Genomic DNA, 26,897 nt, shown 5'->3' with positions numbered 1-26,897 from the left:
TTATGTGGTATTACTATGTCTCAAAGTAAAAAAAAAAGAAAGTTTGAAAATGACTGTACTATGTTATACTGCAATTGTAGTAGGGAGAGAAAGAAAATGGGTGTGTATTACCTATGTTATAAGTTTGGGTGACTGATTGTATGTGAGAGGGTGATGGGGAAGAAGAATCCCAGGTTGACCCCAAATTCCTGGAGAAGACGCCTGGTACCCTTCACCAAAGACGGTGAGTACAGAAGGGCAAGTGTGAGATAAAGGACAGTAATAAATGGTTTGGGGACCATGTTTGAGATATCTTTGGGACATCCAGGTGAAAATGCAGACAGCATTTCTTAGGAAGTTAAACATACATTTATAACATGACCCAGTAATTTCGCCAAGGTATTTACACTAGAGATATAAAAAAAAATTCAAAAAATACTTAATCAATAGCATTTATAGCAGCGTTATTCATAGGCAAAACAGGAAACAACCCAAATATCCATAAACATGAGAATAATACTTTTAAATACAGTATTATCCTTACAATGTAATGCTGGTCATCAACAGAATTAACTACTGGTCAGCATGGATGAATTTCAAAGGTATAATGTTGAGCAGAAGTCAGACACAAAAGCATATATTCTGTATATTTCCACTAACAATCAGTTAAAAAACAGGCGAAGTTCATCTTAACTGGTGAAAATCAGAACAGTAGACTATGGGGGTGGGGTAGGGACGGACTGGAAAGGAGTGAAAGAGTGATGTGAATATACTATATCTTGACTGAGGAGGTAGTTAAGAGTGTTTCCTTTATCAAAACTCATCAAAATTCATAATTAAGATAGGTGTTTTTCACTGTATGTGAACTTTACCTCAATTTTTAAAAATGGCTTAGTAAAAAACAAAGAAGAATAGATTGTTTTATATGATAGAAAAATCTAGAAGTAAACCCAGGTCCAAATATGGTTGGATCCAACTGCTCAGTGTTATTGATATTAAATTTTTGTTTTCTCTTTGTCTCTTGCATGTACTTCTTTATGTGTAGGTTTTATGTCAGGCAGGCTTTCCCTGCCAAGTTTGACCATCAAAGCGCCAAACTTACATTCTATTCATCTAGCAACGCCGTAGGAAAAAGAACACCTCTTTTCTGATTGGTCCAGCAGAAATCCTGGTATTAACTCTGCTCGTACCTGAACATGAACTATTACTGTGGCCAAGTGGCTCCTTGGGGTGGAAAGGAGGTGGAAAGGGTATGATCAAGTCACCTGTATTTTTATGTTCACCCAGAAGAGCTGAGAGAGGTGCTTCTCCAAAGGAAAACTGGAATGCCGTTACTAGAAGAAGGAATACGGGACAAAACCAACAGATGTCCCCAAAAGTGATAATAATTTTATTCAAATAGGTTCGGATGGTCTGCTGTTTTTTAAAGTTCTTTTTAGAAAAGCACATGTAATTCTAAGATCCCCAGTCTGTAAATACAGATCAGATCAGCCAAATTTTGTTGTCCTTTGACCCCTTCTGACTTATAGTTGACCCTCCACTGTCAAAAGACTTCCCCACCAGTAATTTATGGGACTTCCCAGAGAGTGTCTCATACTTACAAACACCATTACCTTCAATGGTAATCCTTCTTAGGAGAGACAATAGGACCACTGCCCTATCACGGTTAGTCTCTCCCCTTTCTCTCCAGAACCCGGCAGTTTCCACTGGTGGCTGTTACTGATTCACTAAGTACCACCACTATGTCAGTGCCAAAGTTGAACTGGAATAGTGCCAGTTAAATGCCTATTGTTTCTCACTTCCTAGCCTGCCTTTCTGTATTCTATTATGTGATGCTGGTACTAGGACTTGGCTATCTGCATTTCCCAGACTCCCTTGTGAGTTGGCTCCCTGTCAGGTTCTGATAGCAGAAGGCACTGGGGAAAGTTTAGAAGGTTGGTGGTGAGCAGAGAGACATTCCTTCTTCGTGTCCCTGTTCCTATCAGTATTGCTCCAGCAGCAGAAGCAGTTGGCTCTAGTCTAACATGTCTTTTGCTGCTCCCAGGACTAGATACCTAGAGCTCTCTCCTCTGGGTGTAGATACCAGACCTGTGGGGCCTTCTCTCTGAGTCCCTAGGTTCTAGTGACCCCACCTCTGTGTTTATTCCTTTAATCCATACAGGTAATTGCTTCTTGCAGTTACAAATATCTGGGTTATCCTTTGTGATCTTTCAGCCTTTCAACACCTGTGTACCAGTTCCCTGTATTAAATACTCTTATTTATTTTATTTTATTTTATTTTATTTTATTTTATTTATTTATTGCCACACAGCACGGCTTGAGGGATCTTAGTTCCCCGACCAGGGATTGAACCCACGGCCTCGGCAGTGAGAACATGAAGTCCTAACCACTGGACTGCCAGGGAATTCCCAAATACCCTCTATTTAAACCTAGTGCAGTTTCTATTTTCCCAACAGCATCCTGACCTAGTGTTCTAGAGCCAAGTTTTGGAGGTGAAAGTGATATGCCCCCTTCCCTATGTGTCACTCTCTGTTACATGGATCCCAGTTAAGTGTTTCTTGCTGTTATAGACTGAATGTTTGTGTCTCCCTGAAAATTCATATGTTGAAATCTAATCCCCAATGTGATGGTATTATGAAATGGGGCCTTTAGGAGGTGATCAGGTCATGAGGGTGGAGCTCTCACAAATGGGATTAGTGCTCTTATAAGAAGAGGCCAGAAAGCTAGGACTCTGCCATGTGAGGCTACAATGAGACAGCTACCTGCAAGCCAGGAAGTGGGTTCTCACCAGACACCAGATCTGCTGCCATCTTGATCTTGACTTCTTAGCTTCCAGAACTGTGAGAAATAAATTAATGTTGTTTAAGCCACCCAGTCTATGGTACAGTATTTTTGTTATAGCAGCCCACACTGACTAAGACACTCATTATGCCCAGATGTTTTACATAATTTAATGAAACAGTGCTTTCATTTCTCTTGCCTTATCATACAAACACAGTAGGGAGCTGGACTGGCATGGATTTGAGTGCTGTAGTCAGACACTACCTTCTCTGACAGCTCTTGATCAAGGTAGCTGTACTTTACCCTTTTCCCCTTGGAAAAGTTCTTTCCCAGGAGGATTCTGAGGTCTATGGCTCAAGCTGAGATCCTCACAGCATGTAAGTATAGCATCTACCATTTATACGGTTCAGTACTGAGGCTGAGTTAACAGACTCAGTGCACACACAGAATATAAATGAGAAGACTAAGTGAATGTGCTCATTATTATGTTTGTAGCCTACACTATTACTTTACCTCCCCCTGCCCCACCCTCCAAAAACATATAAACAATAACAAAGAAAAAACTCCACAAAACTTTCCAAGGAGCAACTAACACAATGGGTGACCCAACAAGCATTAAAATGCCTTGGAGTAGGATCTTAGATTTGTGTAGCATTTTGCATAGCACTTTCACAAAGATTACCTCATTTGATTTTAAAACAATCCTGAGAAATAGAAAGGGCAGATACTTTCCCCTTTCAACAGATGAGGAAACTGACCCCAAGGTTAAGTCAGATTTGTCTAATAGACCCATAATGTGAGCCACATGTTTAATTTTAAACTGTCTAGTACTCAGGCTAAAATAAGTTTTAGACAATTCATTTAACATAATATATCCAAAGTATTATCATTTTCAACATGCAATTGATATTTGAAAATTATCAATGAGATATTTCACATTTTTTTCTACTAAGACTTTGACACTTAAGTGTCTATTTTACAGTTACAACACATCTCAGACCAGCCACACTTCAAGTACTCAACAGTGGGTTGTGGCTATCCTATTGGGCAATATAGGGTTAGACTATTTACCCAAAGGCATGTAATAAGGAAGGTAGTCAGCTTCTGAAAAGGGAAATAATAGTCTGAAAACTTAAAGACCTGAATTTTAGACATGACTCAGCCTCTTACTGGTTGTGGGATAGAGGACAAGGAATTCTTCTTCTTTAAAACAAAGCAAATGGCATTAATCACTTGTCTTTACTCTGTTCCCAGTCTTCCTCTTTCCCCCATACACACATCGGAACCCTTTCCTCAAGGGAAATCTTGAATGGAAAGCCAATATTTAATGTGCTTCTCTGTTGAAGGAGGAATGCCAATGGGGAGGGAGGGGTACAAGTGGCTCACAACCTGTTTAGCATACACACGTGTTTGTGCATACACATGCACACACACACAGAGCATCTTCTGAGGGGACTTGGATGAACCCCTTGGGCATATTTGAAACCCTTGGAGGAAATCACCTCTAAGTTCTTCTCATTTTAAAGTCTATGATTCCATGGGTACAACTCCACTCAGGTATGGTTGACTCTTTCAGCCACTGTTTAGTTTAGATTTAACCAAGAAAAAGAAAGTACTATTGTGAGTACAGTACAATCCACAGACATCATTATATTTGTGTTTGACTCACATTTTTAGTTTCATAGAATCGTCAGTTTTCATAAATGGAAGGGAGTCTTTAAGATCAATTAGTCAAGTGGCTTTCTGATTATTTTCCCGTAGTAATAGAAGCTTCTTTTCAAACAGTAGGTTACACAGAAATCTAAAATATACTCTATGAGAAAAAGGAACCCTTCTACGCTGTTGACGGGAATGTAAATTGGTATAGCCACTATGGAAAACAGTATGGAGCTTCCTTATAAAACTAAAAATAGAGTTATCATATGATCCAGCAATCCCATTCCTGGGCATATATCCAGAGAAAACTATAATTTGAAAAGGTACATGCACCCCAATGTTCATGGCAGTACTATTTACAATAGCCAAGACATGGAAACAACCCGAGTGTCCATTGACAGATGAATGATTAAAGAAGATATGGTACATATATACAATGGAATAGTACTCAGCCGTAAAAAAGAATGAAATAATGCCATTTGCAGCAACATGGATGGACCTAGAGATTATCATACTAAATGAAGTAAGCCAGACAAAGACAAATATCATATGACACCATTTATATGTGGAATCTAAAAAAAAAACACACAAATGAGCTTATTTACAAAACAGAAAGAGACCCACAAACATAGAAAATAAACTTATGGTTACCAAAAGGGAAGGGGGGGGTGGATAAATTAGGAGGATGGGATTTACATATATACACTACTATACATAAAATAGATAATCAACAAGGACCTACTGTATAGCACAAGGAACTCTACTCAACGTTATGTAATAATCTATAAGGGGAAAGAATCTGAAAAAGAATATATATATGTATAACTGAATCAGTGTGCTGTATACCTGAAACTAACATGATATTGTAAATCAACTATACTTCAATTTTAAATAAAGGAAAAAATATATATATATACTCTATGATAGAGTCAGGAGGATAGCTGTGCAAAGGGGAAGTGCATATGAGGATCTCCCAAACCCCTCCCAGAAGCAGGCCCCCAAGAATCCTCTCTCAAATCACCAGGGCAAACCAACACAGAATTTTAACAACCAAAGTTTAAGTCCAGTTCCAACCCCTTCATCCCATGAGGAAACTGAGGTCTTGTGAGATGCTTGGAGTCCCAGGACAAGCTGGTGTCAGAGCTGTCACAGAAACCAATCAATGACCTGCGAGAGCTCGCTGGTACTGGCTCCCAAGAGCCAACTGTTAACATTTTCAGAAGGTTTGTAAGCCAGCTGACATCAGGACAGTAGCCGGAAATCAGGCATGGCGAAAATATTTAAACCACAGAAATCAGCAAACACTACAAATCAGGGCTTTCCCCAGAGAACTGGTTGTTATACCTTGACCAGCACACCTCCCAATCCAGAGTTTCCAAGTCCAGGTCTTTATATGCTAGGCAGCAACCTGAGAATAAGATGCACTCGTTGTCGCTTTATAGGAAACAAAATTTTAAGTTAATAAAAAATTTTAAATAGTAAAAATTGTGTCTGTTCATGAAGAAGAACTTAATACCTAGCAATTTTTTTTTTTTTTTTTTTTGCGGTACACAGGCCTCTCACTGCTGTGGCCTCTCCCGTTGCGCAGCACAGGCTCCGGACGCGCAGGCTCAGCGGCCATGAGCTCAAGGGCCCAGCCGCTCCCCGGCATGTGGGATCTTCCCGGACCGGGGCACGAACCCGCGTCCCCTGCATCGGCAGGCGGACTCTCATCCACTGCGCCACCAGGGAAGCCCAATACCTAGCAATTTGTCTCAATATTTACCACTTTGTATTGTCCTGTGGGCACTGGTCCCATTGAGTCTTTTCAGCTGTTATTTGGAGATTTCAGCTACTTTGGGGATTGAGGTGTTTTTGTTCTTGTTTGTTTTGACAGAGCCGCGCGCGGCATGCGGGATCTTACTTCCCGGACCAGGGATCAAACCTGAGCCTCTGCGGAGTCTTAACCACTGGCCAGGCAAGTGAAACCTTTAGAACATTAGTTAAAATTAAAGTCTAAAAATAAAATAAGGAGAACAAATGAAACTATCGAAATTGCCGTTTGAGTAGCGAATGATCTGATATACCTCTTCTCAGTCTTCCTCTGGTTCTGTTTCTGGCTAAGAAGGTATTTAAAGGTCATTGTAAACAAACGCTGGTCTCCAAGCTTCTCAGCTGGCCTCGTGCCTCCACCTATTCAATCCTCCCAACCGAACTTCTGATTTATCATTTTAACAATAACCCATTCCCTCTGCCTCTTCCTCCCCTCCCTTCGTGGCTTTTCTTCCAGTCCTTTGTGGCTCCGCTCCCCTCCCTGGCTTGTCTGGACATGCTTGTGATGTCAGATGCCTGCACTTGAGCTGTCCTTTTGTATCCATGGTGATGGATGAAAAGTAAGCTGCTTTGCAGTGATTTGAACTTTAATCCGTTCAAATGATGCATGCTTTATTACTCAGGTGATTTTCTTTTCCCCAATACTTTTGGATCACTGAAATCTTGAATTATTAAAGAAGAATTAACATGCTTTCTCTTTTCTTTCTTTCCTTTTTTTTTTTTTAACCTTTTTTCCCTCGGTAAATTCGAAGAATCTTTTTGATCTCAGCAACTGCACTTTTTTCTTGATAATTAAATCAATAGGAAGATAATTTCAAAAATATGATTCCAAAGGAAAAGGAATTATAAAAGATATTTAAAGTTTCTTCTCACTACATGTATATAAGGAACTTATACTAGGTTAAGTAAAGTTTGGAGAGCCTACATAACACTGTAAGAAAAGGGAAACAGACTCACAGATATAGAGGACAAACTAGTGGTTTCCAGTTGGGAGAGGGAAAGGGGGTGGGGCAAGATAGGGGTAGGGGATTAAGAGGTACAAACTATTAGGTATAAAATAAGCTATAGGGATATATTGTACAACACAAGGAATATAGCCAATATTTTATAACAACTATAAATGGAGTATAACCTTTAAAAATCGTAAGTCACTCTATTGTATACCTGTAACATATAATCCTGTACACCAACTATACTTCAATTTAAAAAAAAGAAAAAAAGAACAGAAAACAAACAAAAAAACCCATAAAAATCTGGCACTCAGTGATCAGTGTAACCAGAGGTGAGTAAGCCTTGGGGAAAACATTAATATCATATGAAATATCCAGAATAGGCAAGCTCAGAGAGACAGATAGTGGAACTGAGGTAATCAGCAGCCAAAGGGCAGGGAGAGAATGGGAGTTACTGTCTAATGGATACAGCATTTTTGTTTGAGATGATGAAACCTTCTGGAAATAAACAATGGTGATGGTTATACATTTGAATTTACTTACTGCCACTGAACTGTACACTTAAAATGGTAAATTTTAGGGCTTCCCTGGTGGCGCAGTGGTTGAGAGTCTGCCTGCCGATGCAGGGGACATGGGTTCGTGCCCCGGTCCAGGAAGATCCCACATGCCGCGGAGCGGCTGAGCCCGTGAGCCATGGCCGCTGAGCCTGCACGTCCAGAGCCTGTGCTCTGCAACGGGAGAGGCCACAACAGTGAGAGGCCCGCGTACCGCAAAAAAAAAAAAAAAAGGTAAATTTTATATATATTTATGTGTATTTTGCTACAATTTTTAAAAATATTGCAATTCATAGCTGTTCTTATCCTTGGTGAAAGAAGTTTTAGTGAACTGGCATGGGCAGAAACTAGTGATAGATCACAATCTAGCATTAGAGTTTAGGGAAGCTGACGTGCACAGGATGCCCTTCCTGAAAATTCAGAGGCAAAGCAGGACACCCAGGGCAAGTCCAGGCTGTGGATGAGCATCAGTAACAATGCAATTCACCATACCGGATCCTGAGATAAGAACGAGGGACCTGGCTGTGAAAGCTCAGGTAAGAAATCAGACAGCAGGGAGCAACATCTTGTCAAAGGCATAGTGGCGGGCTTCCCTGGTGGCACAGTGGTTGGGAGTCCACCTGCCGATGCAGGAGACACGGGTTCGTGACCCAGTCCGGGAAGATCCCACATGCCGCAGAGCGGCTGGGCCCGTGAGCCATGGCTGCTGAGCCTGCGCGTCCGGAGTCTGTGCTCCGCAACGGGAGAGGCCACAGCAGGGAGAGGCCCGCGTACCGCAAAAAAAAAAAAAAAAAAAAAAAAGGCATAGTGGCCAGTTGCCTGCTCCTAGTGACAGGACAAGAGTGGGATTAAGGTCATGGTATCTGGACCAGGTAGAAGGTTAGGGAGAACAGGGTAGCCATTTCATAAGCTTTGGTCCAGTCTATAACACCAACATTAGTAACTGGGAACAGACACCAGGCAGACTCTGACACTAGGACAATACCTAAGACATTTAAGAAAACTGCAAGAGTTGGATGAATTGAGAAGACTTTTCTTTTCAGATAATAAAAATTAAATAATACAAATAGTGGGGTAAAAGTTATTAAACTTGAAAGTGTCTCTAGTCTTCCCCTTACCCACTTCCTGCTTAGTGACATGTTGCATGGGATTTTTTCCTGTTGGTCCAGAATTGTGGCTACTTCCCAAAGCTGAGATCATTCTCTAAAGAGCCATAAATAATTAGGACTCAAAACCTTCTACCAGTGCTTTTTAAAAAGTATAGAAGCAATCTTACCACTACCAACCACCACCCTAGGAAACTCCTTTCTTTGTCTTCATCTCACCAAAGGAAAGGCCTTTGGGCCTTTGGGCCTCACCAAAGGGGTGAGGGGAAGAAATCCAGGAGAACAATTCACAGGTAACTTGAAGAAGAGGAGACTAGCATCTTGCTCCCTGACTGACGCCTGCTAAGTTGCAGCCCCTTTGTAACTTTGTGCTGCCATTGGAATAAGGCATTTGAGATGGCTTTGGGAGCATCTTCCATTGTTTATGGGGCATGCATAGAGACTAATGTCCATTTCTAGCCTAGAAATGTCTGAAGCTGAGAGTAGAAAAACCACTCCCAATAAGGCTTGAAGATACAGTATGCCTAGAAGAAGGTGAAGGCTCCTGCCCCCAATCAGTTGGCCATGATTTTAAAGGACGTGGCAGGGACACCCGAAGTCTCATTATTCCAGGGAAGGAGTGGAGAGTTAGAGGAGAAGCAGAAGAGCATGGAGGCAGATGTGTGGTAGATGCACAACCCATAGAAGCTGGGAGGGCAAACAGCTGGGCAACCTGAAGGAAGTCTAGTTTGCCCTTCTCTTCCCCACAGCAACAGAGGGGACCTGGGGAAAGCTGAGCATTGCCCCAAGGGACCCACACTTCACCTGTCTGGAGACCATCTCAGCCTCTGAGGCATTGGCATCGGACAAGAACACGACGAACCAGAGGGAGACAAGTGATGTCTCCCCACCTGTGACCCATGGGCCATTCACAAAAGGAGGTGGATGCTGACCGCCTCCATTGTCCAGAACCAGCTGTACGGCCTCCCCTACTTCTGTTGTGTTCAGAGTTCCAGCTTCTACTGTACGAGGGAAGGAAAAGAAATTGAATCAGAAATGAGACTGAAGGTCTAAAACTAGACTATACTTCAAAACCTGAAAGTAACCACAGTGTTATGGAATCTGTCCAAGATGTTAATCTGGAATTCAAGAGAGCACAGTTGAAAGCAGTGATACTGTTGTATTTTTGAATATTGAGACAGCTTAATTAACGTACAGAATCAAACTATGTACACAATTTTATACGTGATTTTTTTTACTTATAACAATTTTCTCATCATCTTAAAAAAATCTTCACATGCTCAAAAAACTTTATAAATATTATTTATAATAGCTGCATATTTCCATTTTACAGATATGTCACAAGTTTTTAACCATTACTCTGTTGTAGGACATAGATGTTGCTTTCAAATTTGAATTATAATTTTTTTTCTTCTTTTAATGTGATTATTATTTTTTTTTTTTTACAGTATGTGGGCCTCTCACCGCTGTGGCCCCTCCCGCTGTGGAGCACAGGCTCCGGACGCGCAGTCCCAACGGCCATGGCTCACGGGCCCAGCCGCTCCGCGGCACGTGGGATCCTCCCGGACCAGGGCACGAACGCGCGTCCCCTGCATTGGCAGGCAGACTCCCAACCACTGCGCCACCAGGGAAGCCCAATGTGATTATTTTTATCATTATTAAATATCCACTGACTACCTAGTAATTCATTAGAACAGTTTGGGATATCAGTAAGCCAGCCAGGAGTTTCGATGATGTGTTTACTAAGCTGGCAGCATTACACATTTTATCCTTCTAGTGTTTGCCAATTTGTGTGGAGCTGATGGCTGCAGTCCTACAGGATATAACATGTCTCTGCCTTTTAGAATATAAGCACCACAAGGGTGGGTGTTTGTCACTGTTTCATCCTCTGTCGTATGCCTGGTACCTTGAACAGGGCCCAATAAGGGAAGGCGCTGAATAAGTACTTAAAACTAAATTAATGTAGTTTTAAGTAGGAATGGGACATAATTACTCCTCAATTTCCCTTCAGTTTTTGCAGGGTGCATTTATGGGAACCACATAGGAGGCGGTTAAGATAAGAATGGATCTAACAGAAGAAAATGAGAGGAGGCAGAGCCACTAGCAGAAGACAGAGACGAAGGGGAAGAGGGACCTTTGGGTCCTGGCATCTGAATAAATATCGACATGATCCTACGTGACGTGATCTTGTTTGTATTAAGATCTAAATTAAGTTAATTCAGTTAGTAAGATATTAGGTTTACCATAATATGGCTGAAACCACCCATTGCCATACAGGGGAAGTTATTCCTAGTGTTGCCAAGTGGTGGACTGAACATACACATTGAACCCCCTGCTCCCTGAAGTCCCAGGGAAATAACAGAAGAGCCATCACATAGATTTTTTAAAAATATTTTTGAAGATTAAAAACATAATATATCGGGCTTCCCTGGTGGCACAGTGGTTGAGAGTCCGCCTGCCGATGCAGGGGACATGGGTTCGTGCCCCGGTCCGGGAAGATCCCACATGCCGCGGAGCAGCTGGGCCCATGAGCCATGGCCGCTGAGCCTGCGCATCCGGAGCCTGTGCTCCACAACGGGAGAGGCCACAGCAGTGAGAGGCCTGCATACTGCAAAAAAAAAAAAAAAAACCAAAAAAACATAATATATCTCCATGGGATGGAGATAGCTAGCAGCTGACCAAAAGTTTGCAGAAGTCCTAGAAGACAGAAACTAATTAGGATCAGACTGAAGGGGCAAAAAGAGTGAAAAACTACAGTCCAAAAGTTCATAGGTAAGAGGAGTCCTTTCTAAAGGAGGCCCAGAGAAATTCCAAGTTCAGAGGCAACACTGGCAAAAGTCAGTTCAGGATGGGGATATTATCAGTGTAACTAATTAAAGAATTACTGAGAGGACTTCCCTGGTGGCGCAGTGGTTAAGAATCCGCCTGCCAATGCAGGGGACGTGGGTTCGATCCCTGGTCCGGGAAGATCCCACATGCCGCGGAGCAACTAAGCCCGTGTGCCACAACTACTGAGCCTGCGCTCTAGAGCTCGTGAGCCACAACTACTGAACCCCTAGAGCCTGTGCTCTGCCACAAGAGAAGCCACCGCAATGAGAAGCCCATGCACTGCAACGAAGAGTAGCCCCCGTTCACTGCAATTAGAGAAAGCCCGCGCGCAGCAACGAAGACCCAATGCAGCCAAAGATAAAAATAAATAAATAAATTTTAAAATAAATAAATAAGAAGTACTGAGACTGTTGGGTCCTCTCCACTCCCTTTTCCCTGTCTTTCCCCTGGGTTTATATTTCCAAACTCAACCTATAAACACAGCATGGAAGATCTCCTTAAAGCCACGAGACAATATCAACATTATAAATGTCAACAATTTAAAAAATTTAACAAACTCAGGAAGGACAAAGGCAGAGTATCCGTAGGTGTTCAATTTCCTCATCTTTCATGACAAGTTGATGCATACTACCTACAATTAATAAGTCAAGAAATACAAGTGATGCTGTACACCTGGAACTAACACAACATTGTAAATCAACTATACTTCAATTAAAAAAATTTGTTTTTAAATTTTAAATAAAAAAATAAATAGAAGTGAAATGTATTATTTGAGGTTAAGGAGTAACCACCACAAACAAACAAAAATCCCTTACAAACAGTGAGTGGACTACTGATGAAAATGATCATGCCCAGGAAGTGACACTTGGCATAGGAGGTGGGGGGAGTGGCAAGGAGTCTCAGAGAAGTTTGTATAATTTAAAAGGTTTTCTAAGTTTTTATATTGCTTTAATAAAAACAAATGTTTAAATGCTTAGTAAGAGGAAAACAGCAAAAGTACACTAAACTGTTAATAGTGGTTGTTTTTGAATGATAAGAATTATGGACAATTTTGGATTTTCTACAATTCTACATTCTCCAAGCTTCCTATCTCTATTTCTTCTGTCATAGAAAAAAAAATCATTATTAGGAAAATGTCATGCCTACCGTATAGCACAGGGAACTATACTCAATATTTTATAATAACCTACAAGGAAAAAGAATCTGAAAAAGAATAGATAACTGAAGCACTTTGCTGCACACCTGAAACTAATACAACATTGTAAATCAACTATACTTCAATAAAAAATAAAATTTTAAAAAATTTAAATAAAAATTTTAACTAAAAATAAATTTAAAAAAATTTTAAAGATAAGAAAAAAATAGGCTCTCAAAACACACACACACAAAGTAATGACCATGGGTTTGCTGTAAAGTATTAGACATTCAGATAAAGAATTTAAAATAACATGTATCTGAAGGGAGGAGGCCAAGAGGGAAGGCTGGACTTTGCAACTACCGGTAGCTGGAAGAGGCAAACACTGGACCTGAAGAGAGGAGGCTGGCACTGGTTTCAGAAAGGAATGATTTCTGCACGTACACAGAATGGAGGGTGTGACCAGCCATGGGTTTACTGAGCCACTCCTGGATTTTCCCCCACTGAGATCCTCTGCTTCTCTAGATTTTTCTGTAGGATGAGACATGCATATCCATTTCCCCCCCTTATTTAAAACAACCAAGAGAAAAACCTGACCACTGCAGAGACCACCAATGAGACCTTCCCCATTAGGACATACTCTTCCTGGAGCTGCTGCTTCCTGCTTTTGCACTGGCTGGTCCTGTCTCACACAAACCGGACATGATCTTACAGAGTTAGCTCCACGACCACCTGACGGCTGTTCCTACAAGTGGTCAAGTCAAGACCATGCAGGCTAAGGTCTTCTATGGGATGGTCACCACATATGGTGTGGTTAATGCAGAATGTTATCAGAAAGTAACTGATTACCATAGTGGGTGCCTTTTCTAGCAGTTTCCATGCTGGCACAACTATCAGTGCCTCCAGCAAACCTGTCTTACTGGGACTTCAATGTCATGACCATGGCGTCTATCTCTGAGCCTTTCTTTTAATACTTTTTCTGCCAGTGTCCCAGAAGAGCATATTCTTTCATGCAAAATCCAGCAAAGATTTTCTACAAAAGTCAGTAGTCAAAGATGCAGTGTTAATTGAACATCAAAAGGGAAGCATGTCAGCCTACTACAAAGAGGCCCTTTAGAAATATCTATCATTTCAAGGCACCCTGATGAAGGCCAATTGAGAATATTTTTGCAATGTTTCAAAATTTGAAGGACTGTTACGTTTTTCCCCCATTGCCAAGACTTTATTTATTTTTAATTTTTTTATTAAGGTATAGTTGATGTACAACATTATGTAAGTTTCAGGTGTACAACATAGTGATTCACAATTTTTAAAGGTTTTACTCCATTTATAGTTTATAAAATAATGGGGACTGTTACTTTTTTGAAGGACTTTTTTACTGATCCTCTGGTGTGCTTTTTTCATCGCAGTCTATAAAGAGATTTTAAATTATGTGCAAGTTCTTAGGAGTTACAAAGCCTCACCCCTCAAATTCTTTGCTATATAATGGAGCAGTAGAAGTTATTGAAATACTAAGGGAGTCATGACTACCTTCTCAGTGGTTTATCTAAATGTCACCTGGGATTCTTTTGGCCAAGATCTTGCTTCTCAAAGTGGAGTCCACAAACAAGCAGTGTCAGTATCTCTGCACATCACTTAGAATCTCAGGTCCCACCCCAGACCTACAGAATAAAAACCTTCATCCAGGTGATTTGTATGCACAGTAAAGTTTGAAAAGTACTGGTTTAGGAGAATCCAAGCCTGCTTTGGGAATGTTCTCAGCTGTCAAAACAGAGGATCTACGTCTATGAATTTTACGACTAACTTCTGAGCGTGCTCTAATGGTTATTTGATATTTAAAATAGGTTACATGATTCTCATAATGATTGCAGTATTTCAGATTGCAGTTACTCTAAGCATGAGATGCTATACCAAAAGATGTGCAATCAACCCCTCATTGCCTTGGTGATTCAGACTCTTTTAATTGTGCTGCGGTAGACCAGAGAGACTCCCATCTCCCAAAGAGTATTCAGTTTGGGTATGGAAGCCACTTCTCAGTCACTGCTGGAATTTTCCTTTGAGAAGCATTTATAGAGTCTAAACAACCAAGTGAAGAAAGAAAAGATGGAGTTCATAGCTGATGCAAGTCAAGCAACAAAGTTCTAGTTTTACCATCTAATCTGCCATGGCCTCTGAGTTCGTACCTGCCAGTCCCAATGTTTCTCTGATCAAAATTACAGAATGTTGAGGAGGATAGTGTTTGTATGTTTTCTTACACGTGGAAATATTTTGCAAGACTGCATTCTAAAGAATCTGTTCAAAATCACAACAAAACCTCAGTTTTAGACAAGATACACACATGTTCAGAAGAACCGAGTGCAAAAGAAAAAGTTGACCATCTAAATAAAGATAATCCGGGCTTCCCTGGTGGCGCAGTGGTTGAGAGTCCGCCTGCCGATGCAGGGGACACGGGTTCGTGCCCTGGTTCGGGAAGATCCCACATGCCGCGGAGCGGCTGGGCCCGTGAGCCAGGGCTGCTGAGCCTGCGCGTCCGGAGCCTGTGCTCCGCAACAGAAGAGGCCACAACAGTGAGAGGCCCGCGTACCGCAAAAAAAAATAAAAGCTAATCCATACTTGTGGCCCAGTGAAAAGAAGGGACCCAAAAATTCAGTGTATGTTTTGGTTTGTTCGGTTTCTTTTTTACCACGTGCACAAGCATGCAAACATGATATATCAAAAATAAGAACGGTGACTTTTGCAGCCATGATGGACAGAAGCCATCAGAGTACCAAAGATCCTGGATGACTTAATCTTGTAACATGGAGCCATTTTCCTTCCTCTTTCATTAAGTATCTTTGATAATGAACAGGTTTCTGAGAAAATTATAAGGTCTGGTCCCATTTTTTAAGGACTCTTCTTCATTCTGAAGAAATGCTACAGTTATTGTTCAGAAGCTATTATTTATCATGCATTTCTTAATGGTCATTTTAAATTATGTGGTCAATTAAGCTGTGTTGAGCTCATGAGTATAATTTTCAATGGCCTTTGAAGAGGCAAATGACCTGTCTTTCCCTCTTATTTCTCCTGTTGTGACCATAGTAGGTATATTAATACTGTGTCATTATGATAGCTGTTTAATGTATAACAAAAAATTAAATAGGAGTTTCTGGAAGTGTCTAGAAGCTTTTTGTATATGAGAAATTCCAGGGGTGGGAGAGAGAGACAAAATTTTTAAATCACAAAGTTTGTGCTAAGGACATAATACGTGCAAAAATATTAATAGAGCCTTTCTAATCTTCTTTTGACAAGTTCTACTGACAGTCATTTGAGAATTCTTGTTTCTGGAGTATTCTTTGAAATTCAATAGAGATTTATTGAGGAGTCTGCAACAGGGAATAAAGAATGCTGACTTGAAATTTGTAAGTCAAATGTACTTTCCTCTCAATCCTAAAATTCAGTCCATCAGAGTATAAGTCAAAAATATAAAATGGAATAACTTTCCTACTGCAGTGTGGCGTGGTTTAATAGCACAGACTTTGAGGTCAGAGGTCAGAGAAACTTGGCTCTGTCACTCAGAAGCTGCAAACTGGGGCAAGTTACCCAAATGCTCTTAAGTTTCAGCTTCCTTACTTGTAAAATGGAAACCAAAATGTCCACTTGCTCAGACTTTTTTGAAAATTAAATAACATAATTGTTTAGTAAACCCCAAGTAAACCTCAGTGAACATAGGTATTATTATATTTTTATTAGGTACCTGGCAATATCTAGTTGGACAATGAAAGAGATAGATATTATTATATAGATAAATATTGTTATTACAGATATTGTTATCAGATATCTACCAATATCTGGCTAGATAATGTAGAAGACAAGATAGTTCATTCACAATAGTTACATTTCATGACCTACATAAAGAAAAAGCTAAAAATATACCATGTCCCTGGAAAGGAAAACTGAATAATTTAAAGGTGTCAAATCATCCCAAATTGATTTATAGGCTCACTGATAGTCCAAAACCATTTAAAAATTTTTTTCAAAAGGATCTTAAAACATATTCAGATGAATAAACATGCAAAGTAAGTTTAAAAATGAAAAATAATAATTATGAGGAGAAATATAACATATTCAAACATTAAAATGTTAGAGTCCTACCACAATTTTTATAATAGTACTAACACAAATTAAAATATACGATAAGGAAAACTTCTCAAATCAAAAAAAGAAAGAGGGGCTTCCCTGGTGGCGCAGTGGTTGAGAGTCTGCCTGCCGATGCAGGGGACACGGGTTCGTGCCCCGGTCTGGGAAGATCCCACATGCCGCGGAGCGGCTGGGCCCGTGAGCCATGGCCGCTGAGCCTGTGCGTCCGGAGCCTGCGCTCCGCAGCGGGAGAGGCCACAACAGTGAGCGGCCTGCGTACCGCAAAAAAATAAAAGAATTATTCATTAAATGACTCTAGGGAAAGTCACGGGCTTAGAGATCATTATTTATAACCCATACCTTATACTATTTCATTAAATGCATATCAAATGAATTTACGAATTAAATGTAAAATTCAAAATATAAAAAGCAAGCATAAAATGAAATATTTATCAGATTTCTGCAAGGAGGAAGCTTTCTAAAATTAAAAATAGTGAAACAAGTCTCCAGTAAACATATAAACAAAAGATATGAATAGACAGTTGCCCAAAGAGAAATTAATGCATGTTAGAAATATAGAAAAGTCTAACGTCATTAGAAGGCTTTAAAATTTTTTCAGAATGAAATGATTCTATTTTCATCCCTCCACTTATTTCTTATTTCAAGAATAAAATTACTGAATGCTGGTAAGGAGGTATTAAAACAGGCACTCTCAGACTCTCTGGTAGTATAAACTGGTTTAAACCATTTTGTTAGTAGTACATCAAAAATCTTAAAATGACTGTATCTCTCAACCCAATAATTCCACTTTTAGAATTATTCTCCTTGAAGAAATTCCTATATACAAAACTTGTAATGTGCAAATGTACAATAGTCACAAAAATATTTTAAAAAGAAAATTGAAGATAACCATAAATAGTAATGTGATTAAATATCATGGTATACGATTAAACTTTGGAAACACTAAAAATGTAAAATTTACAATGAGGAGAGGAAATAATATGATAATTTTTAAAAAGAAACAAACTTCAATACAAAAGCATAATAAATGTGCAAAAATATTAACTGTTTTTGGATGATGGAACTACTGGAATTTTCTGTATTTTTTTAAATATATGTTCTGATTTGTCTATTATGAACATGTTTAACTTTTATGATTAGAAAAATAAAGTACTTTTGAAAACTCAGAAAGTAACATATTTGTTTTTATAACAATTCATGCTTTTCTGACTATGTGAGAAATATATAAAATAACAATTGCCAATTTATATTTCTTCCCAGACCACATGCATAATTATAGACTCCTAGGTGTCCAAGTAGAATGCTATTATATACATTGCAATAAACTTTGATTAAAAAACATGATTTGGGGCTTCCCTGGTGGCGCAGTGGTTGAGAGCCCGCCTGCTGATGCAGGGGACGCGGGTTCATGCCCTGGTCCGGGAGGATCCCACATGCCGCGGAGCGGCTGGGCCCGTGAGCCATGGCCGCTGGGCCTGCACGTCCGGAGCCTGTGCTCCGCAGCGGGAGAGGCCACGGCAGTGAGAGGCCCGCGTACCGCAATAAATAAATAAATAAATAAATAAATAAATAAACATGATTTGTTTGTTTAATCAGCAGATATAAAAGAGTACCTGCAATTTATATTTATAATATTTTATAGATAACTTCAAAATTAAATCATGATAAATAAGATGATTGGGAAAAGAAGATACGCAGAATTATAATATGAGTCACATTTTAATTTTTATTAAAATTAGTACCTATTTATTTCTTTTTCCTTTTTAGTTCATGATCATTTTAGTGGTTCGTGACACGAAAAGTTAAAATTGATGACTATGGAGAAGATGTTGAGTTTTCCAAATTATTATTAAAATATAAAAGGTTTAAAATTCTTATTGAGCAACAAAAAGCATCCAGCAAAGATTTTCAAAAACATCTGTAAAATGGAAAAAAAAATGTGGGGAGCTATTAATAGAGAAATAAGAGAACTGGAGCTATCCCACTGGGAATGTTCCCAGATTGTAGCAAACATTACCATACAGTAACCTTCTGAGGGTAATTATGTTTGGAATATTTACATTTGGACTAAATGAGCACTGAAGGAAAATGCATTGTAATTAGTAGTGGATAAGCTTGCTAGGACACAACTTGCTTCAGCCAGCAAACATTAGCTATCCAGAAAATACCATGTTTAAGTCAATTTTAATATTTTACAAGACAATTATTCATTTATGTGTCCCATTTGGCATGCAAAACTTTTTCCAGAATGCTTCCAGGAGAAAAGTTACCCTGATTGTGGGGAGTTTGGAATTAATCAGGCTGGAATGGACAAACAATTATGTATATTACAGTTTATTATTTTGAACGTCACTGATTTAAGACATGATCATTCAAGTCTGACTGGGCTCTTGTTTTCCTTGGAATCATCAAGGGAGAAAATGTTTACAAGGCAAATGAGTATCATAAATGAGAATCTCCTAAATAAGAAAACTAATTTTAAACACATCAGCGAATTGACTTGCTATGAGGGTCAAATGAGTTTCACTCGAATGAGCCACACCTGCGAGGAAGGAGGCAGCATAGCCCTGAGGAATGAACAGCAGATGAGAGGATGTGTGTGGAGTCTGCTGCTTTAACTCCTGCAGACAGCTCAGCTCTGGAGATGGGTGGACTGGAGAATCAGCATGGTTTGAAAACAGGTCATCTACACACAGAAGGGTCCACCACTGTCAAATAGGCAATGGTTGAGGGTGTTGCAAATATAAGGATAAAAACTATATCCTGGTGTCAAGACCAGCCTTCCACGGTTGCATAAATGCATAATATAAATGTGAATTTTAGAATCCTTTTTGAAGGGAGGAAGCAATTTATTTGAGGATACTTACATCACAGAATCTGTTAACTACATATAGTCATATATTCACTTTAAAAAATGAAAAAGGAACTCTCCTACCCTGTTGGTGAGAATGTAAATCGATGCAGCCACTATGGAGAACGGTATGGAGGGAGGTTCCTTAAAAAAACTAAAAATAGAGTTACCATAGATCCAGCAATCCCACTTCTGGGCATATATCCGAAGAAAACTCTAATTCAAAAAGATACATGCACCCCAATGTTCATAGCAGCACTATTTACAATAGCCAAGACATGGAAGAAACCTAAATGTCCATCGACGATTGAATGTGGTATATATACACAATGGAATATTAGCCATAAAAAGGAATGAAGTAATGCCATTTGCAGCAACATGGATGGACCTAGAGATTATCATACTAAGTGCAGTAAGTCAGACAGAGAAAGACAAATATCATATGATATCACTTATATGTGGAATCTAAAAAAATGATACAAATGAACTTATTTACAAAACAGAAATGACTCACAAACATAGAAAACACACTTATGGTTACCAAAGGGGAAAGGGTTGGGGGGGAAGGATAAATTAGGAGTTTGGGATTAACAGATACACACTACCATATATAAAATAGATAAACAACAAGGTCTTATTGTATTGCACTGGGAACTATATTCAATACCTTGTAATAACCTATAATGGAAAAGAAGCTAAAAAAGAATAGAGATATCAGGACTTCCCTGGTGTCACAGTGGTTAGGAACCTGCCTGCCAATGCAGCAGACATGGGTTCAATCCCTGGTCTGGGAAGATCCCACATGCCGTGGAGCAACTAAGCCTGCACACCACAACTACTGAAGCCCAGGTGCCCTAGGGCCCACACGCCACAGCTACTGAGCCCACACACCACAACTACCGCAGCCTGCACACTCCAGGGCCCACATGCCACAACTACTGAGCCCACATGCTGCAACTACTGGAGCCCGCGAGCCTAGAGTCCGTGCTTCGCAACAAGAGAAGCCACCGCAATGAGAAGCCCGTGCACCACAACAGTTGGATAACAAACTGAGGTGACTTTATAAGATGCATTCTTGGCACTTGGGGTGTTTTTTTAATTTAACTTTTTATTATGAAAATGTTCAAACATACAGAAAAATAGAGAGACTAGTATAATGAGTCTCCATGTATCTATCACCAAGTGAAAACAATGATCAATATTTTGGTGGCATGGACTTTGATTAGAATTACCACTGCAGGGTGTGTCTCTTTCACCTTATTATCTGGAATACCAAGCATAGTCATGACACATATATAAATGAGTGACTTAATGAAAAAATTTCAAACTAAAAGAAAGTAAAAGGGAAATTCCCTGGCAGGCCAGTGGTTAGGACTTCGAGCTTTCACTGCTGTGGGCCTGGGTTCAATCCCTGGTTGGGGAACTAAGATCCCTCAAGCCATGTGGTGTGGCCAAAAAAAATAAAAAAATAAAAGTATTTAGTTCAGAAAATTGTAACAGGAAAAAAGAGCTAAATCACTACTAGAAGAATACTGCACTCTAGCAGACCGATTTGATATAAGAACTGGAGAGATGAAAGTGTGAAATAGAGTAAATCACAATCCAACCATATACCCACCAAAAAAACAAAGAAAAGGAGGCTGATCCGCTTTCCAGAGCCCAGAAGGAAAGAAGAAAAGAAATAAGTTAACATGTATCAACTTTCCTAAGAATAACAGACAACCTATTCTGGATCTGTAGAAGAAGGGCAAATCAGGAATGAGGGTTGGGATTGGTACAGTAATGGTGTACTGCAAGTGCAAAAAGAAATCAAACGGGATGAAAGAATCAGAAGCAGGTAGGGATGACTCAGATAAACGGGAGAAGACGGATACTTTCAAGGAAAAGAAACAGGAAGAGCTCTGTCAAGTGAAAGGGCCCTGGAAGCAAAACAACAAGTACGGTGAGTGCCAAGACCTTGTTCTCTAATGTCACTCCCTACAGAAAGGAAGGAACCAGGGCTTCTAAGAGGAATGACTGATTCCAGGGCTGGCATGCTATCACACTGAATCATATAGGCGTAGTCTATTCCCCTTGTTTCACAGACTCGTAAATGTGCACCCAGGGAAGTTATGTAACTTTTAAAAAGTCATAAAGTTGTTCAGAGGCAAAAATCAAAATTAAAACCCACATCTCCTGATTACAAGAAAGCTGCCTTTGCACTATGCCATATTATTTATGTGTGTATGTTTATATTTATAATATTGATATTTATTTTATCCAGTTAATATTTTATTTTATGTGTATATATTTTATATTTACACTATTATATTTATTTATTTAAAAACACATTTAAAAATGAATACTATACTATCAATACAAGCTCCTTGAGAGCAGGGTTTTTTTTTCTTTTTGATTCATTCACTGACATTTTCCCAGTGCCTATAAAAGTAATGACGTATATTCAGTGCTTACGAAATATTTCCTGAACAAATGAATGTAGGGGCAAACAGTTATAAAATGTCAAAACCATCAGTTATGTCATATTTTAACTAAGCTGGTACTACATGAAGGCAAGTACTATCTTTTGTTCACTGTCCTACCTTAGGCACCTTGAACTTGGGCTGATATCAAATATTTAATTAACACTTTGAAATAGCTATGAAATGGTGATTGATTTGTACCACAAACTTTATTTTGACCAGAGGCAGCATGATGTGGTAGACAGCACTAGTCCAGATGGGTGGTCTAGGTTAGGAACTCAACTCTTCAATTAACTGGCTTCATAGCTCTGGATAAGTTACTTCAGCTCTCTGGACAGTGCTAAAATGAAAGGGTGAACCATATTTCCAGTCTCTAATTCACCTCTAATACACTAAGATGAATCTCCCCACATCTTTGGCAAAAAAATATTAATAATTTTGCAAGACTCTAGATGTAACAGCTTAGTAACTCACTGATTTTCAAATGTATGACATTCTTCTTCTGAAAACTGTCATGTCAGATAGGTCATGAGGGAGCGAAGATATAAAGTTGGGTTACAACTGCTCTGAGCAATTTTCATCATCTAGATCACAGAGGTAAAATGCTGAAAAACAGACACCTTGGCAGTGGCATAAAACAGATCTAGTAGCAAAATCTTCTAGCCCCTGCAGTTAAATGTGAAATGCATCTAAACACAGATGTTTCTTTCAACTTCAGAACATCAGAATATGGAGAGTTACGTAATGTCACTTAAGCATAGAATAGAGTACCTAACAAAACAGGTCAACTACTATCACTGGCTAAACCATTTTCTGCATAAAACCGACCATCACCAATAAACTTTACTTAGTCATTGGTTCCCGTTCTACTCAGCTATGTAAAATCAATCATAGGCCACAGAGTCCATTTTTTCAAGGGTTTCCACTGGTGTGCTTCACGGGTTTCATATACCACCCACCACCATCGCCACTCCCAATCTGACTTGTCTTGAATGGAAATAATATTAATCATTCATTTATTATGTGTCTGTGAGTTGAAATTTTATCATATTTAGAAAGTGATGACAATAGAAGTCTGAAAGGCAAGGTGTGTCAACTCTAAACATTGCATTTTCTTACTGTCCTCTTCATGATTTTTAAGACTTCTTCTATTAGCATAGGCAAATGGGTTGGAATTCAAATTTGACATTTAAAAATATAATCTAAGTTCTATTTCAAAGCTTGACACATGCAAGGTTGAACGGTGGCACTATGAAGAAAAGGCAACATCACGTATTTTCAGAGCAGGTTATGATGTTTAGTCCTCCATGGCTTTGAACATACTGCTCCCTCTTTTTGCAATGAATTTCCCTCCTGCCTCTCTATCTGTAAAATCCTGTGCATCCAAAACCGAGCTCAGGCATCACCATCTGTCACAGGTCGTTTACAACATTTCTCTCCTTACACCTGGTGGTCACCTCCCACACTAACTTGCTTGGCCAGTGAGAATAACAAGTGTGACACAAGCAAAGACTTGAAAAGGATTATGAATTGAAACTTACTTTCTCTTGCTCTTTTGGGTACACAGCAACAGTGTCAAGAAGCCTCGGCTTCCCTGCTACATGTTGGAGACATGTAACCCAATTGTCCCTGTGGCTCCTGCCATCCACCACACACGTGAGTGAGACCGTTCACAAACAACCAGACCCCAGTGACACACCAGCTGAACGTAATCACATGAGTGAGTCCAGGTGAGACCACCCAGATACATCCGGCCAAAATCGCTGGTCTACAGATTTGTGAGCTAGTAACTGATGATCCTTTTCAGGGACTATGTTTTGGAGTGATTCATAACAAGCAAAAATGAGCTGATAGAAAAATTTGTTTCTATAAGTGAGGTGTTGCTATAAAAAATATCTAAAAGGTGTGACAGCGGCTTTAGGGGTAGGCAGCCAGCGGAAGCTGGAAAAGCTGTGGACCAAGGCTGTTCGCAAAGACTGGAATAGTAGCAAGAAAGCCGTTAGCAAAGGCTGGAAAGAATGCTGAACCAACTATTAGTGAAGACTGGAACGAGAATAAGTAAACTGCTGCAGCAGGCTGAAAACATGGTGACCCATTAGTATAGTAGTCCAACAATTCACAGCTGTCACCTGTGGTACTTTGGAAGATAGCAAATATACCTAATAAACTTGTGGAGCTCTTATGGAGATTTCCAGGCAGTACCAACTGGTTTCTGCTAGCTGTCTATTAGAAGGTATTGTAAGTCTGGAAGAGAGTGGATATATGTATATGTATGGCTGATTCACTTTGCTGTACAGCAGAAACTAACACATTATAAATCCAACGTATATACTCCAATATAAAATTAAGTTTTTAAAAAACTACTGTTAAGAGAGAGATGAGCTAAAGAAGGAACTGCTCAGTTTGTAAATAGAATTTAGAAGACAATGACCTTCATGCCCAGCAGGAGAAACTTTAAGAAAGTGGAAGTGCATTATATTTTATTCAATTTTAAAATTTTTTATTCAATATTAATTTGTACTTCCCTTGAGTTTGCAAATTCTTTTACTAATTCTGCCATGATGCTTTATTAGAAAAAGCGAATCTCTGAGGTTACAGATGAGGGCACGGAAGCTATTTACCCAATTACACAGCACGTAGTAAAGCCAGGATTTGATCTCCAGCTCTCTGGATTCAAAATTAGTACTCTTTCCTTCTTCCCTGTTTCCCTAATTCTATCAATCAAGAGAGCCTTCCAATTTATGAGTTATTTAACTTAAAATAAAATGTATCCTATTTTTTTCATTTATAATGATTCTCAAAATATACACAAGAGTTTCACAGAACTGAATCTTTTTTAATATTCAAGATGGGTGATAGAATGATACATTATGTATGAAGGGCTGTAATATGCTTTTTTAATTATAATAGGGAGGAAATTACTACGGTGTCCCGATAGCTTGTGCTGTTGAAGGTGGACTCTCTTTGATATCTGACCCGTAATGCTCCCCTGGTATATCTTCTGCTGTTTCTGGCTTAGCTTCTTCCTCTTTTTCTGGATAAGCTTTTTCTCTGTTTTTTTTTTATTTGGAAAATTCCCATTTAGATTAATGAAATGGAATTTTCCCTGGCAGGAGAACAAGGAAGAAATGAATGTTCAACAGCAGGAGGATATAATATTAAACCTACTTAGAAAGGGAGGAATACATTCAGTTAAGATGATTGTTCCCTTTTTTTTTCCCCTCCACACAGAGAACTCTATTCTTGGAACAATTTATATGTTATTTTCCCTGGAATCAGGGAACACATAATAAATTTCTTTAAGTCTTTTATTCTTTGAATTTTCTCACAATCTCCGTTCTCCTGGGATTTGGAAATGAGAAAATTCTCCATCTTTTAAAAACATGAATACAATAAGAATTAAGCCTCCTACAATGACCTTTATGTGTGGCAGAAGAAACTTCAAGAATATAAAACTGCACTGTATTTTATTTAATTTTTAGAATTTTATAATTCAACATTAGTTTGTACTTTCCTTGAGTTTGCAAATTACGTCTTTTACTACTTTTGCCATGATGTTAGATTTCAAAATTAATGCTCATCAAATGCAGTTGTTTTTGTCATGTATCAAATATCTTAAATATTGTAGAAGAAAGAGAATTAGAACATAACTCATAGTTTATCATATTATTTGGTATCGTTATAATGCACGGTTTCTCACTAGAGGCACTATTTAGTAGCATTTTGGCCAGAAAGATAATTCCCTGTGTGAGATTGTTCTGAGCATTGCATTAGTTTATCACGTCTGGTCCCAACACACTAAATGGCTACAGGACCCCAGAGTCATTGGGAGAAGCAAAAATGCCCACACACATTTACAATTACCCTTTGGGGGTGTCGTATTGTCCCTGAGGATATTCATTGATACAGTGCAGATTTGAGACATCCCAAACTCTCTCTTTTTCCCCTCTACATCTGTCCCAATGAATTATAGGAGTCCCTAGGGGGTATCTCACTTGTGCTCATGGAATAGACCTGTCCTCTCCTACATGGCAGCAGCTAACTTCCTTCCTCCTGCTTCAGCTTTCTGCAGTGATGTCCATCTCATCATTGCTGGTGCTTTTTCCTGCGACAGCTCTTTCCAGATACACGCTGGTACCACTGGCTTCTCAGAACCTGCCTGTTTCCTCCGCATTCTGACAGTTGTGAACTAAAATATCACCTGCCATTATCAGTAAACAAAGGATGTTGCAGCCATCAAGCCTGATGATGAGCCCTGAGGGAACTCAGGGTGGAAGCAGGATGCCCCCCCATCCAGCAGTCAGCTGCTGCAGCCACCCCTACGTTGCACCCTGAGAGGACTCAGGATGAGAAAACACAGAATACTAGCCACAGACAGCTGAGGTGCATATCAAAGGAATAATTTCAGTGAGCCCAGACTCTTGCATCTTCCCATATATAGAAAAGTGCTAAATTTCTTAACTTGAGATGTCTGGTTTTCTTTTATTAATAGTAAGCTTTTAACATTCCAATTACCTGGTCTTTTGTTGCAAAAACTCTGATGTATCCTGGCTCCCCCCTTGCCTCTTCAGAACAGTTTCTCAGCGTTATTTGAGATGCTATGTCCCGGGCTTGAAGTCCTCAGAGTGCCCACCGAATAAAACAT

At 39.4% G+C, this 26,897-nt stretch overlaps 1 long non-coding RNA gene across 1 annotated transcript; it reads right to left on the bottom strand.

Annotated features, from left to right (window-relative positions):
* Positions 1 to 59: 59 nt before the first annotated feature.
* On the bottom strand, positions 60 to 10,201 carry LOC125960655 (uncharacterized). The gene is made up of 3 exons (XR_007470543.1): positions 6,483 to 10,201; positions 2,742 to 2,817; positions 60 to 1,313 (listed from the first exon to the last, which is right to left on the bottom strand). It is a non-coding gene; the product is annotated as an uncharacterized LOC125960655 (long non-coding RNA).
* Between the last annotated feature and the right edge of the window lie 16,696 nt (positions 10,202 to 26,897).

The sequence above is a fragment of the Orcinus orca genome, chromosome 12 (genome assembly GCF_937001465.1).
Source record: "Orcinus orca chromosome 12, mOrcOrc1.1, whole genome shotgun sequence".
Taxonomy (NCBI): Eukaryota; Metazoa; Chordata; class Mammalia; order Artiodactyla; family Delphinidae; genus Orcinus; species Orcinus orca.
This window is presented reverse-complemented; position numbering and strand designations above follow the sequence as displayed.